This window comes from Mustela nivalis, assembly GCF_964662115.1.
Source record: "Mustela nivalis genome assembly, chromosome: 2".
NCBI classification, from domain to species: Eukaryota; Metazoa; Chordata; class Mammalia; order Carnivora; family Mustelidae; genus Mustela; species Mustela nivalis.
Window position 1 is genome coordinate 116,963,828 of NC_139021.1, and position 17,789 is coordinate 116,981,616.

Here is a 17,789-nt window from a genome sequence, read left to right on the forward strand (position 1 = left end):
GAGCCATGCAGAGGGAGAGAAGGAAGCATGCTCCATGCTGAGCAGGGAGCCTGATGCGGGGCTTGATCCCAGGACCCTGAGATCATGACCTGAGCTGAAGGCAGAGGCTTAACCCACTGAGCCACCAGGCCCCCATACCCATGTGTCTTAACAGGTTTACCTCCCAACTATACATGTAGAGGAGGACCACTAAGGATCTGTTAGTAATTCCCAAGTTTTAAGTGTTTGCTGTCATAGAAACATTCTTTCTTAAATGTGTATTTCTCTCAGTCAGAGGATGGAACCTAGGAAATATAAAAATGAAGTCCTATTTGAGGATTTAGAAAAGTTATTTTTTAAATTTTTTAACTTTTTATAAACATATATTTTTATCCCCAAGGGTACAGGTCTGTGAATCGCCAGGTTTATACACTTCACAGCACTCACCCTCCCAAATGTCCATAACCCAACCACCCTCTCCCTACCCCCCTCCCCCCAGCAACCCTCAGTTTGTTTTGTGAGATTAAGAGTCACTTATGGTTTGTCTCCCTCCCAGTCCCATCTTGTTTCATTGATTCTTCTCCTACCCCCTTAACCCCCCATGTTGCATCTCCACTCCCTCATATCAGGGAGATCATATGATAGCTGTCTTTCTCTGATTGACTTTTTTCGCTAAGCATGATACCCTCTAGTTCCATCCATGTCCTCCCAAATGGCAAGATTTCATTTCTTTTGATGGTTGCATAGTATTCCATTGTGTATATATACCACCTCTTCATTATCCATTCATCTGTTGATGGACATCTAGGTTCTTTCCATAGTTTGGCTATTGTAGACATTGCTGCTATAAACATTTGGGTGCACATGCCCCTTCGGATCACTACGTTTGTATCTTTAGGGTAAATACCCAGTAGTGTAATTGCTGGGTCATAGGGTAGTTCTATTTTCAGCATTTTGAGGAACCTCCATGCTGTTTTCCAGAGTGGTTGCACCAGCTTGCATTCCCACCAACAGTGTAGGAGGGTTCCCCTTTCTCCGCATCCTCACCAGCATCTGTCATTTCCTGACTTGTTGATTTTAGCCATTCTGACTGGTGTGAGGTGATATCTCATTATGGTTTGATTTGTATATCCCTGATGCCGAGTGATACGGACCACTTTTTCATGTGTCTGTTGGCCATCTGGATGTCTTCTTTGCAGAAATGTCTGTTCATGTCTTCTGCCCATTTCTTGATTGGATTATTTGTTCTTTGGGTGTTGAGTTTGCTAAGTTCTTTATAGATTTTGGACACTAGTCCTTTATCTGATATGTCGTTTGCAAATATCTTCTCCCATTCTGTCAGTTGTCTTTTGATTTTGTTGACTGTTTCATTTGCTGTGCAAAAGCTTTGATCTTGATAAAATCCCAATAGTTCATTTTTGCCCTTGCTTCCCTTGCTTTTGGTGATGTTCCTATGAAGATGTTGCTGCGGCTGAGGTTGAAGAGGTTGCTGCCTGTGTTCTCTTCAAGGATTTTGATGGATTCCTTTCTCATCAATGGATGAGGTCCTTCATCCATTTTGAGTCTATTTTTGTGTGTGGTGTAAGGAAATTGTCTAATTTCATTTTTCTGCATGTGGATGTCCAGTTTTCCCAACACCATTTATTGAAGAGGCTTTTTTCCATTGGACATTCTTTCCTGCATTGTCGAAGACTAGTTGACCATAGAGTTGAGAGTCTATTTCTGGGCTCTCTATTCTGTTCCATGGATCTATGTGTCTGTTTTTGTGCCAGTACCATGCTGTCTTGATGATGACAGCTTTGTAATAGAGCTTGAAGTCCGGAATTGTGATGCCACCAACTTTGGCTTTCTTTTTCAATATTCCTTTGGCTATTTGAAGTCTTTTCTGGGTCCATATAAATTTTAGGATTATTTGTTCCATTTCTTTGAAAAAAATGGATGGTATTTTGATAGGAATTGCATTAAATGTGTAGATTGCTTTAGGTAGCATAGACCTTTTCCCAGTATTTATTCTTCTAATCCAGGAGCATGGAAATTTTTCCGTTCATTGTTGTCTTCCTCAATTTCTTTCAAGAATACTTTATAGTTTTCTGAGTATAGATTCTTTGCCTTTTTGGTTAGTTTTATTCCTAGGTATCTTATAGTTTTGGGTGCAATTGTAAATGGGATTGACTCCTTAATTTCTCTTTCTTCTGTCTTGTTGTTGGTGTAGAGAAATGTAACTGGTTTCTGTGCATTGATTTTATATCCTGACACTTGACTGAATTCCTGTACAAGTTCTAGCAGTTTTGGAGTGGAGTCTTTTGGGTTTTCCACATATAGTATCATATCATCTGTGAAGAGTGATAGTTTGACTTCTTCTTTGCCGATTTGGATGCCTTTAAGTTCCTTTAGTTGTCTGATTGCTGAGGCTAGGACTTCTAGTACTATATTGAATAGCAGTGGTGATAATGGACATCCCTGCCGTGTTCCTGACCTTAGTGGAAAAGCTTTCAGTTTTTCTCCATTGAGAATGATATTTGTGGTGGGTTTTTCATAGATGGCTTTGATGATATTGAGGTATGTGCCCTCTATCCCTACACTTTGAAGAGTTTTGATCAGGAAGGGATGCTGTACTTTGTCAAATGCTTTTTCAGCATCTATTGAGAGTATCATATGGTTCTTGTTCTTTCTATTATTAATGTGTTGTATCACATTGTTTGATTTGTGGATATTGAACCAACCTTGCAGCCCTGGAATAAATCCCACTTGGTCGTGGTGAATAATCCTTTAATGTATTGTTGAATCCTATTGGCTAGTATTTTGGTGAGAATTTTTGCATCTGTGTTCATCAAGAATATTGGTCTATAGCTCTCTTTTTTGATGGGATCCTTGTCTGGTTTTGGGATCAAGGTGATGCTGTCCGCATAAAATGAGTTTGGAAGTTTTCCTTCCATTTCTATTTTTTGAACAGTTTCAGGAGAATAGGAATTATTTCTTCTTTAAATGTTTGGTAGAATTCCCCCAAGAAGCCGTCTGGCCCTGGGCTTTTGTTTGTTTGGAAACTTTTAATGACTGTTTCAATCTGCTTACTGGTTATGGGTCTGTTCAGGTTTTCGATTTCTTCCTGGTTCAGTTGTGGTAGTTTATATGTCTTTAGGAATGCATCTATTTCTTCCAGATTTTAAAATTTGTTGGCGTAGAGTTGCTCATAGTATCTTATAATTGTCTGTATTTCTTTGGTGTCAGTTGTGATCTCTCCTCTTTCATTCATGATTTTATTTATTTGGGTCCTTTCTCTTTTCTTTTTGATAAATCTGGCCAGGGGTTTATCAATCTTATTAATTCTTTCAAAGAACCACTTCCTAGTTTCGTTGATTTGCTCTATTGATTTTTTGGTTTCTATTTCATTGATTTCTGCGCTGATATTTATGATTTCTCTTCTCCTTCTGGATTTAGGGTTTCTTTCTTGTTCTTTCTCCAGCTCCTTTAGGTATAGCTTTAGGTTGTGTATTTGAGACCTTTCTTGTTTCTTGAGAAAGGCTTGTACCACTATATATTTTCCTCTCAGGACTGCCTTTTTTGTGTCCCACAGATTTTGAACCATTGTGTTTTCATTATCATTTGTTTCCATGACTTTGTTCAATTCATCTTTAATTTCCTGGTTGACCCATTCATTCCTTAGAAGGATGCTGTTTAGCCTCCATGTGTTTGGGTTCTTTCTAAATTTCCTCTTGTGATTGAGTTCTAGCTTTAGAGCATTGTGGTCTGAAAATATGCAGGGAATGGTCCCAATCTTTTGATACTGGTTGAGACCTGATTTAGGACCAAGGATGTGATTTATTCTATAGAATGTTTCATGTGCACTAGAGAAGAATGTGTATTCTGTTGCTTTGGGATGAAATGTTCTGAATATATCTGTGATGTCCATCTGGTCCAGTGTGTCATTTAAGGCCTTTATTTCCTTGTTGATCTTTTGCTTGTATAATCTGTCCATTTCAGTGAGGGGACTGTTAAAGTCTCCTACTATTATTTTATTATTGTTGATGTGTTTCTTTGATTTTGTTATTAATTTGTTTATATAGTTGGCTGCTCCCACGTTAGGGGCATAGATATTTAAAATTGTTAGATCTTCTTGTTGGACAGATCCTTTGAATATGATATAGCATCCTTCCTCATCTCTTAGTATAGTCTTTGGCTTAAAATCTAATTGAACTGATATAAGGATTGCCACTCCTGCTTTCTTCTGATGTCCATTATCTTGGTAAATTGTTTTCCACCCCCTCATGTTAAATCTGGAAGTGTCTTTGGGTTTAAAATGAGTTTATTGTAGGCAATATATAGATGAGTTTTGGTTTTTTATCCATTCTTATACCCTGTGTCTTTTGATTGGGACATTTATCCCATTAACATTCAGGGTAACTATTGAGAGATATTAATTTAGTGCCACTGTATTGCCTGAAAGGTGACTGTTACTGTATATTGTCTCTGTTCCTTTCTGATCTACTACTTTTAGTCTCTCTTTTTGCTTAGAAGACCTCTTTCAGTATTTCCTGAAGTGCTGGTTTTGTGTTTGCAAATTCCTTCAGTTTTTGTTTGTCCTGGAAGCTTTTAATCTCTCCTTCTATTTTCAATGATAGCCTAGCTGGATATAGTATTCTTGGCTGCATGTTTTTCTCGTTTAGTGCTCTGAATATATCATGCCAGCTCTTTCTGCCCTGCCAGGTCTCTGTGGATAAGTCAGCTGCCAATCTAATATTTTTATCGTTGTGTGTTATAGACTTCTTTTCCTGGGCTGCTTTCAGGATTTTCTCTTTGTCCCTAAGACTTGTAAATTTTATTACTAGGTGACGGGGTGTGGCCCTCTTCTTGTTGATTTTGAGGGGGGTTCTCTGCACCTCCTGTGTTTTGATGCTTGTTCCCTTTGCCATATTGGGGAAACTCTCCAATAATTCTCTCCAATATACCTTCTGCTCCCCTCTCTCTTTCTTCTTTTTCTGGAATCCCTATTATTCTAATGTTGTCACTTGGTGTCACTTATCTCTTGAATTCTGCCCTTGTGGTCCAGTAACTGTTTGTCCCTCTTTTGCTCAGCTTCTTTATTCTCTGTCATTTGGTCTTCTATATTGCTAATTCTTTCTTCTGCCTCATTTATCCTAGCAGTGAGAGCCTCCATTTTTTATTGCACCTCATTAATAGCTTTTTTGATTTCAACTTGGTTAGATTTTAGTTGTTTTATTTCTCCAGAAAGGGCTTTTATATCTCCCAAGAGTGTTTCTCTAATATCTTCCATGCCTTTTTTGAGCCCGGCTAGAACCTTGAGAATCGTCATTCTGAACTCTAGATCTGACATATTACCAATGTCTGAATTGATTAGGTCCCTAGCCTTCGGTACTGCCTCTCATTCTTTTTTTTGTGGTGAATTCTCCACCTTGTCATTTTGTCCAGATAAGAGTATATGAAGGAGCAAGTAAAATACTAAAAGGGTGGCAAAGACCCCAGGAAAATATCCTTTAACAAAATCAGAAGAGATCACAATTCATGAGGGGGGAAAAAGGGTATAATAAGAGGTTCAGAAAGAAAAAAAAAAAGAAGAAACAATTAAATAATAAAAATGAATAAAGAAAAAATATAAAAACAAAATATATGTATATATTAGCTAAACTAGTTAAAAACGTTAAAAAAAAGAAAAGGGTAAATGTTAAAAAAATTTAGCAGAAGAGAGGGAAAAAAATTGAAAAAGAAAAAAAATAAAATAATAAAGTTGAAAAAGAAAAAAAAAATAAATTAACTGCAAGACTAAAGAATCATGGGGAGAAGGCCATGAGTTCTGTGCTTTGCTTTCTTCTCCTCTGGAATTCCGTTGCTCTCCTTGGTATTGAAACTGCACTCCTTGGTAGGTGAACTTGGTCCTGACTGGATTTCTTGTTGATATTCTGGGGGAGGGGCCTGTTGTAGTGATTCTCAAGTGTCTTTGCCCGAGGCGGAATTGCACCATCCTTACCAGGGGTCGGGCTGTGTGATCCGCTCAGGTTTGCTTTCGGGAGCTTTTGTTCCCCGAGCGCTTTCCGTAGGATGAGAATGAAAATGGCGGCCTCCTGGTTTCCAGCCTGGAGGAGCCAAGACTCAGGGCCCCACTCCTCAGTGCGCCCTCAGAGAACAGCGCCCATTTACTCCAGCTCCCTGGCCTCCGGCCACGCTCTGAGCTCACCAAGCCTGCAACCGGTTCAAGGTAACCCCGAGCTGTGAGCTCACTCCTCAACTCTGTCTCTGTAGTCAGCTTCACCGCTCTAATACCTGCAAGTTCTGCGACACTCAAGACACCACGGATCCTTCTGTGACCCGGCGAGACCTGAGGCCATGCTGACCCCGCGTGGGCTTCACCCTGGTTTAGCCTCTGGAGCAATGTCCCTCAGCAGAACAGACTTTCAAAATTCCTGATTTTGTGCTCCGTTGCTGTGCCGCTTGCTGGGAGCTGGCCCCTCCCCCCGCAGTCTATGTTCCCGTCGCTTTGGATTCATTTCTCCGCCAGTCCTACCTTTCAGAAAGTGGTTGATTTTCTGTTTCTAGAATTGCTGTTCTTCTCTTCCATCTCCCGTTGGATTTGTAGGTGTTTGCAATCTTTAGATAAGCTATCTAGCTGATCTCCTGCTAGCTGGAGTAGTCTCAGCCTGCTACTTCTCCACCATCTTGACTTCTCCAAGGATTTAGAAAAGTTTGCCCTGAATGTAGATATACTTCCCTTGACAAGGGGTTATAATCTGAGTTTTGGTGTAAACCAGCTGTCAAATATAGGGGTTGGGCTGGTGCCAGCTAATTGGGTTTTGCTGGTAAACCATAATTACCATTAGCACCTTTCTCTGAGCTTATAGACACATTTTACAATTTGCATTATTGACACAGTTCTTATTGACACAGTACAGACATACTTTCTGTTAGAACTTTGATGGTCCATTAAGCAGGGAAATGTTTTACCTTATAGTCCTCACCAAGGATTGTTCTAATAGGGTCAAGGTATAGGTCTAAGGTATTTGGTCTATGACAGAAGCTTAAAATGTCCTCAGCTGAAGGTTGTCCTCACCTTCAGACTCAGCTCATTACATGACACAGACTAAGGAGGTCTGTCAATGCTCCGAAATTGTAAGCAGAGTGCCATGTGAATGCCCATTTTTATGGAATCCAGGAATTAATTCTCAAAGGAGTTTGTAAAATTATTTAAAATGTTAGAGTTCTCAAGAGTCCTTTTAAAAAAGCAATTACTTCAAGATTCAGCTCTTGTAATTCTAGGAAGCCCTGAGTGACAAAAACTTAGAAATATAAATGAAACTACTTAAAATCTTTCTGTACTAGCAATGTCTTGTTACTGTGTTTCAACATTTCAGTGACAGCCCATCCTGTTAACGTCATAGACCCAGAATGTGAAAAACCCAGTGGTTTCAAGTGTGTCTTTTAAATGTTTTTAAATATGTCAGTTGTTAAATAACCAGGATTTTTTTTTCATTAGTGTAACAGAGATTCTGATTGTTTTACCAGACTGACAGCAGTCTTCATATTTATTCATTTGCTCATTTTTGAAAAGAAAATATCAACAAAGCATGATGCAAGGCCCAGAGTGTCTGTTGATCAAGATAAACAGACTCTCTTCCCTTGCTCAGGCTATTGCTAAAGAAATGATGATTATACAAGCAATGACCATTGGCTGGAATAAATGCCACAATGGAAACATTACATTGTGTTATAGGAGTATTTTGTTGCATCAGCTAACTGCATCCAGGAGTGAATCAAGACTATTTGAGGAGAATGGTACTTCAGTTGATACCTGAGGGATGTTGGACCACGGGGCAGGGTTAAGAAGAGGAAAAGAATATTCCAAGTGGAGGAAACAGAAATGTGTTCATAGCATCTATGATTTGACAAATCTATATTTAGTTCTTTTTTATTTTGTACTCCATAAGATGGAAGAAATTTAATTTTCTAATAATAATTTTTTAGAAGATTTTATGTATGTATGTATGTATGTATTTGACTGGTGTGGTAGGGGCAGAGGGAGAGGGCGAATCTCAAGGAGACTGACTCCATGCCCAGCACAAAGCCGGATGTGAGGCTCGATCTCAGGACCCTGAAAGCATGACCTGAACTGAAACCAAAAGTCGGTTGTTTAGGCAACTGAGCCAGCCCCCCAAGTGCCCCTATTTTTCTAATAATATTTAAAAGAAAATGTCATGCTTGTATTGTCTTTAAGCAATTCCTAGATAAGATTAAATAGTATGGGATTAAAGCCAAGGCACTTAATAACTGGTAGAAAACGGTATGTTAATCCCTGTATCTATCCTCTATCTATGTGCCTATTATCTGTTTATCTTTGTCTGTCCATCTACTCTACCATTGGTCTACAATACCATCCATTTATATGTATCTTCGATCTGTCATCTATTAAGACATAGAAGACCAGAGAAAAACAGAGTGGAGACTTAGATTACTGAAACCAATGAACTTGATTCTAAACCAAGGGAAAAAATTGTGAGACTGGTAAACTTCACCTACACAAGATAGGAGAGAAAACAAGCATGTGAAAGAACTGGATCCCACAGGCTTAAGTTTGTATTGGGGCAAATATCTTTTATGAAATTTCGAGTTGTGAACTTTGAAAAGTGACAGATCTAGAGGAAAAGAATAGGCCTGTTGCACAAAGTACCATTCAAATGAATTTAGAAAATTGGTTCTTTTTTGTTTTTCAAGTAAAGTTTTCATATTTTTCTTTGTTAATTTAATTTAATTAATTTTTTAAAAAATTTATTTGACAGACAGAGATCACAAGTAAGCAGAGAAGCAGACAGAGAGAGAGGAGGAAGCAGGCTCCCTGCTGAGCAGAGGGCCCGATGCGGGGCTTGATCCCAGAACCCTGAGATCATGACCTGAGCCGAAGGCAGAGGCTTTAACCGACTGAGACACCCAGGTGCCCCTTCTTTGTTAATTTTAAACCAAGATATAATCAAAACTTATTAAGAGACATACCAGAATGACAACTATAAGATAAAGCAACAAATTTATAAGATAAAGCAACTTATAAAATTAGATATATTTTATATTTTGGTATGAAGGGAATAGATGGATATTAAATTTCATTTAAAGTCTTCACACATTTTATTCATATGGTTTCTCTGATTCTTCTCCTTCTTTATGATAAGAGAATAACAAAGACTAGATATGAACTCTTTATTTTTAATCTTCTAAATGGAATGTGTTGTTCTGATTCATCCCATGTGTGCAGTTTTGGCTCAAAAAAAAAAAAAAAAGCTACTTTGCAACTTAACAGATTCATTGAAGAAATCATTGAGGTCAAAATAGCCTGGATGAATGCTTTTTTTATGGACAGCCAAACTACTCAGAATTTCCCGAGATTTTTACTGCCATTTTCAACTCCTGGAACCATTGTTCAAAGCAGAGGAATCTCAATGTTTCTCACTTTCAAATGCTTTTTCCTCTCAACCTCAATCTTGTAATGATGTGTGTTATTCTCAGTGTCAAAATGGCTGGCTGCCAATGCTTTCTTTAATTTAGGGTACAGTTTTGTATATTTTGGCCTTTGCCCATATAGCTATCTGGAATGCGAATGTATATTCTCAGTAATTTCATTCTAGAATGATAAAACCTTGATAAAAACGAATAGCTACAGGGCAAGGGAGCAAGCTGACATCAATGAATCAGAGACTCTCAGGATGGAAGGGCCCTTTGGCTCTCAGCTGGGCCAGCTTCTATACACTAAGCCATTGAAAGCCCCAAACAATGGAATCAGGTAGCTGTCTATTGCAAGCATCATACGGAGCCATCGTACAAAAGGCATGTTTCCATGACTCTTTGAAATCCAGAATTTCACCTCTTCGTCAGGAAGCCTGTCACTAAAAAGAGCAATTTTGTTTGTACTCCTATCTTCGTCTGAAGATGATACATCTCTCCATAATATGGAAGGCATTGGGCCAGCAGAACTGTGTCTGCTAATTCATTATACCGTTAAGTGGCTGACATGCTAATGGTGACAGGATTTACCTGTTTATTTAAGTAATAACTGATGGTGCCGCAAAGGTATGGGAACTGCAAGGGAATTACTCCTGCTTCTTTATGGGACGCCATAGGTTAAATTCATTATCTAGCTGACAAATTCTGTCAGTCAAGAGAAATCATCCTTCCTCCTCATGGCAGTAGTTATTTTCACACATTACTTTAGGATTTTGTTTTATTTCCACGTTAATGACTGCTTCAAGGAGGAGAATCCAACCCAAGAAAGCCAAGAGGCTTATGGGAACTATGGGACTGGACTGCCGATCTTTGGCCACTTATCAATGACATATGGCAATCTTTGTGACTCCTCTCTTGTCGTGGGCTGCAGAGCTAACTGGTAAAGGGAAGAAGCAGAATGATGATGCAATAAAATTATAGAACAGGGAAAAGGTCAGAGTTAGACAGTTAAGTGTTATCTTTCAGGGGGCAGATGAGGCCACAAAATTCTAACATTTAATTCCTGTAACAAAACTTGTAAAAAGAAGAAAAAAAGTGCATCATAAATCCAGCCCTCTGCTACTGACCAGAGCAGAAGAGAACTTGGTACAATTTTATCTGTTTGGGTTACAGGGTTAATAAAAAAACAAACAAACAAACAAACAAACAGTTCTATAATCATGACTAAGCTTCAGGGTCCTCCACATAAAGGGATTTGGGATAGAAAATTATAGAGCAGTTACAGAGCAGTGTTCTTATGCAGTCTTTTATTTCCACTGTATTTCTTTTAAGGATTAGGTTACGGTTTTGAAAGAAGCTCTGGATATAAACCATTTCAATTTGGGTAATTTAAAATTTCTAATTATATCAAAAGATGTCACAGATATAACTAGCAATATAGGGGCACCTGGAAGGCTCAGTTGGTTAAGTGTCCAACTCTTGATTTTGGCTCAGGTCATGATCTCAGGGTTGTGGGATCAAGCCCTGCTTTGGCCCCATGCTGAGCATGGAACCCGCTCAGTATTATCTCTCCTCTCTCTGTCCGCCCCTCCACCTTTGCTCACAGGTGCTCTTTTTTCTCTCTTTAAAATATATATATATATTTTTTTAAAAATGTATATATAACTACCAATTTGAAAAAAATAAATTTTGCCTAATCTAGGTCACTGTTTAGGTCTTTGTAATTGCAAATATTTTGAGAGAAAACATATCAACTTATGTAGACATAAATTTGAATTATCTTTATGATTAAATCAGGATTTCCTGAAGCATTTTGATCTTGTAGATTTGTTTGTTTTTATATTTTTGCTTCTAGCCTGAAAACATTGCCAGTCAAAATTCTGGAAAAGTTATTCCTATTTCAAAATGTTAAAATCTCTTAATGTTCTTTAAATTCTTAGACTGCTACTTGATCTCTAAAGGAAAACTCCTACTAATTTCATCCATTTCCATGACTTTGATGAGGGAGCAGGAGGCTGGCTGAGGACAAAGCAAAAGCTGGCGCCTTGCACCCCCTCTTCACCCGCTCCCCTCCATATGTGTAGCATTCCTCGGCACCCCTGACCGCCATAAAACGATAAATAGTTAACTTGCAGGGATCGCAATCCTGCAGAACAGGAATCTCCCTTGCTCCACAGATGTCCTAAAGATCTAAACAGGGAGGTTACCCTATCAATAGCACAAATTTCCAGAGGCAAATAACTCTCAGTTCCTGAAGCCCTAATGTCTCCCTCCCCACCATAAACTGGAGGAGGCTGAGGTAGAAGGGAATGTAAATGATAGCAGGATCATAACACCCCACCAAGAATCTCTCAACTATCTTGGTGTTAATGCCTGACCTAAAGACGACATTGATCAGGCCATAAGGGCAAGGCCTCCCTCCGGCACCTTGTAGGCCCTCCCTAACATGTGAGAACTCTGTTGAAATCTCCCATCCCTTCACCACCTCCCCCCAGCCGCAAGGTATATAACATGCCTACCCTCACAACCCTGGGCAGCTGCAGCTCTTCCTGCCCACGGGTCCTGTCCCCGTGCTCTAATAAATCACCTTTTGCACCAGCGACATCTTAAGAATTCTTTCTTTAGTCATTGGCTCCGAACCTCACCCCACTGAACCTGACTTGGGTTCTGGGACTTCATCAACTTTACTTGCCATTTAAAAACTCCCAAGTATATACCTTCAACTCATACATTAATTTACTCCTAGACTTGCATTAAAAAGATAAGAAACTCCTGAAACACTGACCTTACTGCATTTTCCCTATGTAATTCAATGATCACGAACTTCATATGAGTGAAGGACACTGCCACCCACCCAGATGTACCAGGAGGGGAACCTGGAGCCATGCTTCATCCATTCCTCTAACTAACTTCCTCTGTTGCATAGATTGCTAAATTCTCTATATATAACTTCCAAATTTTGTGAATCGGTATATTGCTTTCCATCACTATCACTCTGCCATGCTTCAGACTGCCATTTTGTCCTGCAGAAAATACCACAAAAGCTTCTTCACTGGTCTTCCCTTCATATAGTCCAGTTTCTATGCTCAAACAATTATTTGTTCATATCTGAACCTGATAAACTGGTCAACATGTTCCATCTCTCTCTCTCTCTCTCACTCCCAAATGTACATTTCAAACACACTATGTTTTTGTTTTTGTTTAATTTCCTGAAATAAGCTTCTCTCTTGGCTCTAGGAACAGCCTGACACAAAGCTGTACCTTATGCTTAGAATCTTCTCTCCCTGTTTACTAATTTACCTACCAGTTTGACATGTCTTTTCCCCACCCTAATTCTGGACTAGTACCCTTCCATTATTCATTTTCTGGCACCTTCTTAGCAACTTGTCTTTCTCTTCCATAATATTTAGCAGTCTCTCTTGTAATTGTTTGATTACTTGCCTGCGTTCTGCAGTAGGCTCCTTTCGAGGGAACATGTCTACCTAACTGTAGCATACTCAGTCACTAACACACAGTATCTAAAACATTTAGCACTCAGTAGGTGTTCAGTAAATATCAGTAGAATGAATACATGGGTGAATAAATGAAAAATAGTCAAATCAAAATGACATTTTGATTTTACTACAGAATTACATGGTTGTGTTCTGAGCTTTAAGGCATAGAATTTCTTTTTACTAAATCTCTAGGGGTATGAGCCATCCAATTCTTCAGTCCTTTGTTTGTCTCTTTCTTTTGGTCTATTTTTGCTTTCAAGAAGACATAGGAAATTGGTTCATCCCTTTTCATGTATAGTTGCTGCCAAGTATTTCTCCACTAAAAATCAAAGCCAGTTCTAAATCAGGTAACATCCAATCTTCTTCCTTGCCTGCTATCTCTGCACAAACCTATATACCTTTTTGAAATCGGTGGACTTTATCTTTAAAGTAGTTTTAGGTTTATAGAAAAATTTAATAGGAAGTATACAGAGTTCACATTACTTCTGCCTCCTCATAGAGTTTTCCCTATTATGAACATATTGCATGAGTGTGATATATTGGTTTTATAATTGATGAACAAATATTGATACATTATTATTAATTAAAGTCAATAGTTTACATTAGGGCTTACTCTCTGGGCTGTGCATTTCTTGGGGTTTTGACAAGTGTATAAGCACATGTATCCACCGTAAGTTATTATACAGAGTAGTTTCATTATCCTGAACGTCCCCTGAGCTTCATTCTTCTCTCCTTCCCTCTGAGCCCTGGCAACCACTGATCTTTTTCACAGTTTTCAGTCTTGCCTTTTATGTGATTTCATATAATGGGACTAATAGAGTACATAGCTTTTTCAGGTTGGCTTTTTTTCTCTTAGCAGTATGCAATTTTATTTTCTCCATGTCTTTTCAAGATCTTATGGCCTTTAATGGATGAATAATATTGCATTGTATGGATGTAGGTTAATTTTTTTATACACGTGTATATTAAAGAACATCTTGGTTGCTTCCAGATTTTGGCAATTATGAATAATGTTGTTATAAACTGTGCTCATGTTTTTGTGCAGACATAAATTTTCATCCCACCTGAATAAATACCACGGACTGTGACTACTGATCTTATGACAAGCGTGTTTTTAGCTTTGTAAGGAACTATCTTTAAAAATAGCTACACTGGGATGCGTGGTGGCTCAGTCAGTTGGGCATCTGGTTTCAGCTCAGGTCATGATCTTGGGGTCCTGGGATCGAGTTCTGCTTCTGGTTCCTTGCTCAGTGGGGACCCTGCTTCTCCCTCTGCCTGCCATTCCCTCTGCTTGTGCATGCTCTCTCTCTCTCACAAATGAATAAATAAAATCTTAAAAAAGAAATGTGGCTGTACCATTTTGCTTTTCTACCATGAATGAATGAGAAACCTCTTGCTTCATAGCTTCCTCAGCATTTGGTGCCAGCAGTGTTTTCAGTATTGGCCATTCTGAAAGGTGTGTGGTAATATCTTGTGTTTTTTTTTTTTTTTTTAGTTTAATTCATATGTTAAGCATCTTTTCATATGCTTACTTGCTATCTTTATATCTTCTTTGGTTAAGTGATTGTCATATATTTTGTCCATTTTTAAATGAAATTGCTTTCTTATTGTTGAGTTTTAAGACTTCTTTGTGTATTTTGGACACAAGTGTTTAATTAGATATGTGCTTTGCAAAGATTTTCTCCCAGTCTTTGGCTTATTCTGTCATCCTCTTATCAGTGTCTTTCACAGAGCAGAAGTTGTTGGTCATAATGAAGTCTAATATTCATTTTTGTTTCATGGGTTATACTTTTGGTGTCCTATCTAAAAGGGCATTGCAGGGGCACCTGGGTGGCTCAGTGGGTTAAGCCTCTGCCTTCAGCTCAGGTCAGGATCTCAGGGTCCTGAGATCAAACCCTGCATCCCGCTCTCTGCTCAGCAGGGAGCCTGCTTCCCCCTCTCTCTCGGCCTACATGGAATCTCTCTCTCTCTCTCTCTCTCTCTGTGTGTGTGTGTGTCAAATAAATAAATAAAATCTTTAAAATAAATAAATAAAAGGGCATTGCCAAACCCAGAGTCACCTAAATTTTCTCCTATAAAAATCTTCTAGGAGTTTTACAGTTTTGGATTCTACATTGAGGCTTATGACCCATTTTGTTTTATTTTTTGTGGCAGGTATAAGATCTCTATCTAGGTTCACTTGTTTGCATGTGGATGTGTAGTTGTTTTAACACTGTCTGTTGAAAAGACTGACTCTTTTCCATCCAATTGTGTTCATTCCTTTGATAAAGATCAATTGACTATATTTGTGTGAGTCTGTCTCTGGCTCTCTACTCTGTGCTATTAATCTGTTTTTCTACTCTTTCACCAATACCACAGAGTTTTGATTCCTGTAGCTTTATATAGTAAGTCTTGAAGTTAGGTAGTGTCAGCCCTTTGACTTTGTTCTTCTTTAATGGTATGTTGGCTATTCTAGGTCTTTCACCTTTTCATATCAACTTTATTTTTTTTAAGATTTTATTTATTTTAGGAGAGAATGAGAGAGAGCACGAGTTGGGGCAGGGGCAGAGGGAGAGGAAAAAGCAGGCTCCCTCCTGGGCAGGGACACTGACCCGTCCATTTCCCCCCCACATAGAGGTCAATTCCAGGACCCTGAGATCATGACCTGAGTCAAAGGCAGAAACTTAATGGATTGAGAAACCAGATGCCCCTCATAACAACTTTAGAATCAGTTTGTTGATATCCACAAATCCATGACATGGATTTTGATTGGAATTGTAGTCTATAGATCAAGTTGAAAAGAACTGACATCTTTACATGGAGTTGGTCTTATATCTTGAATTCAATCTTTTATTACATTTATACCCTTTCAGGAATGGAGTCATGTATGAAGGAACTGTAGTATTTAGTATGTAGGAACTTTTAATGGTTTAATAGACTTCAATGTTTAGCATAATTTTATTTGTAGAAAACTTTGAATATAGCACAGGAAGCTTTTCATAGTGAAATGTGGATTTTTTTTTAATACTTTATTTATTTGTTTGACAGAGATCACAAGTAGGCAGAGAGGCAGACAGAGAGAGAGGAGAAAGCAGGCTCCCTGCTGAGCAGAGAGCCTGATGCGGGGCTCGATCCCAGGACCCTGGGATCATGACCTGAGCGAGAGGCAGAGGCTTTAACCCACTGAGCCACCCAGGTGCCCCTGAAATGTGGATTTTAATATAATGATAAAAGGAACATGCTCTATGCTAAATACATGTAATTATATGAGATCAATTTCTCTATACTTGATTCAGCAGTTTTAAAGTACTTGTTGACCTTTTAAATTATATTTGTGATAGTATTAATTATTCTAAGAGGAAACTTCATATTTTTCCCCATATATATATTTCTTTGATTAGCTCCTTTAATGATAGGAAATATTTTTTATAAAATTAAAGACAGAAATCTAACTAGATTATATACAAAAGACTTCTAATACTGCTATGTTGTGAAGCACAAACTAAGTGAGAATAAAAGATCAAATGGAAACATTCTCTTCTAATGAGAAATCCTTATAGTCAAATGTTCTTTAAAAAGAAGTCTATAAAGTTTCAGCCTCCTAGATATAAAAGAAAATTCCCCTTTCAACAAATCTATACCTAGCTTTCTTCTCAAAATTTTGCTGCCACGGGAGGTGAACCAAATTAAAATTATCTTTGGAAAGATTTCTTTCAAACTACTGTAATATATTACATTGAAATGAGTGGCAAATAAGGAAAAAAAGATTTATTTTCTTATACCTTGAAATAAATAAAATTTTAATTTTCAATTCCAATTTTGTAAAATTTAGTAATTATCTTCAGTGATTTTCTATCCTGAGGCTTTGATGCATTTCAGTATTTTCCCTTCTTTGTAATTAAACTTCCTGTGCATAAAAAAAATTACTTCCATTTTATGGATGAAGTTTGCCATGCATTTAAATGACATAGTACTTTAATTCTCTGCAAATGTGGCTTGATTTTATGGCAGATCATTTCCATGTTGTGTCCTTATCTAGGATTTCATCTTGCCATATTATAGATTGTTGTAACAAGCAAATATCTTTTTTGATAAGTAATTTTTTTTTTTCTCACACCATATGTGACTGGGTCTTTTATTGCATACCTCTCCGTCAACACCAAACAGGTGTCAGCCCAGTACACCAACTTGAGTTCAGTACTTCAAGGGAGGGGCATGTAAAGAAGCCCTTTGCAACTTGATGTCCAATTGACTTCCTTATACTGCGGATAAATCATGGGCTCCTGAGCTGAATGGGGGAGCAGGAGGACAGTAGTGGTTGTAAAAGGGGTTGTAGATGGGACCCAGCCTAGACAATGTACATGACCATGAGAGTGTGGACAGATGTCTCTGAAGACCCTTCATTTCCCCTTATTCTTTAATGACATGGTATACTCCAAGCCCCCTTTGGATCTTACTTAGAAACATAGGGAATGGGTGAGAATGCAAAATTGACTGAATTTATTTATTTATTCTACTAGTGAACTAAGAGTTACAAAAATTGTAAAATAGTTATTATAGAAATAAATTGAGTAAAATGATCATATATAAATACAGCTCCCTTCCAAACACACCCAATCACAAGACTGAATCTTTATCATCTATCTAATGTGATGTTTGACATTTCCTCTTTTCTCTGATACACCTGCATCTTCATCACCTTATTCCATGTATGAGGTTCCTGCCTTTATAGTCATGTCCCTCGACTACTGTGTGTGGAACAACTCAGTTAGGTATGCTCTGGATGTTTCATGTGGCACACTGATCCAAAGAGGTTAACCAACCCTATGAAAAACTCAGGGAAACCAAGTGCCGAAGTGAACTTGGTACCCACTCTTTCACTTATATTATTAGTGGGTATTT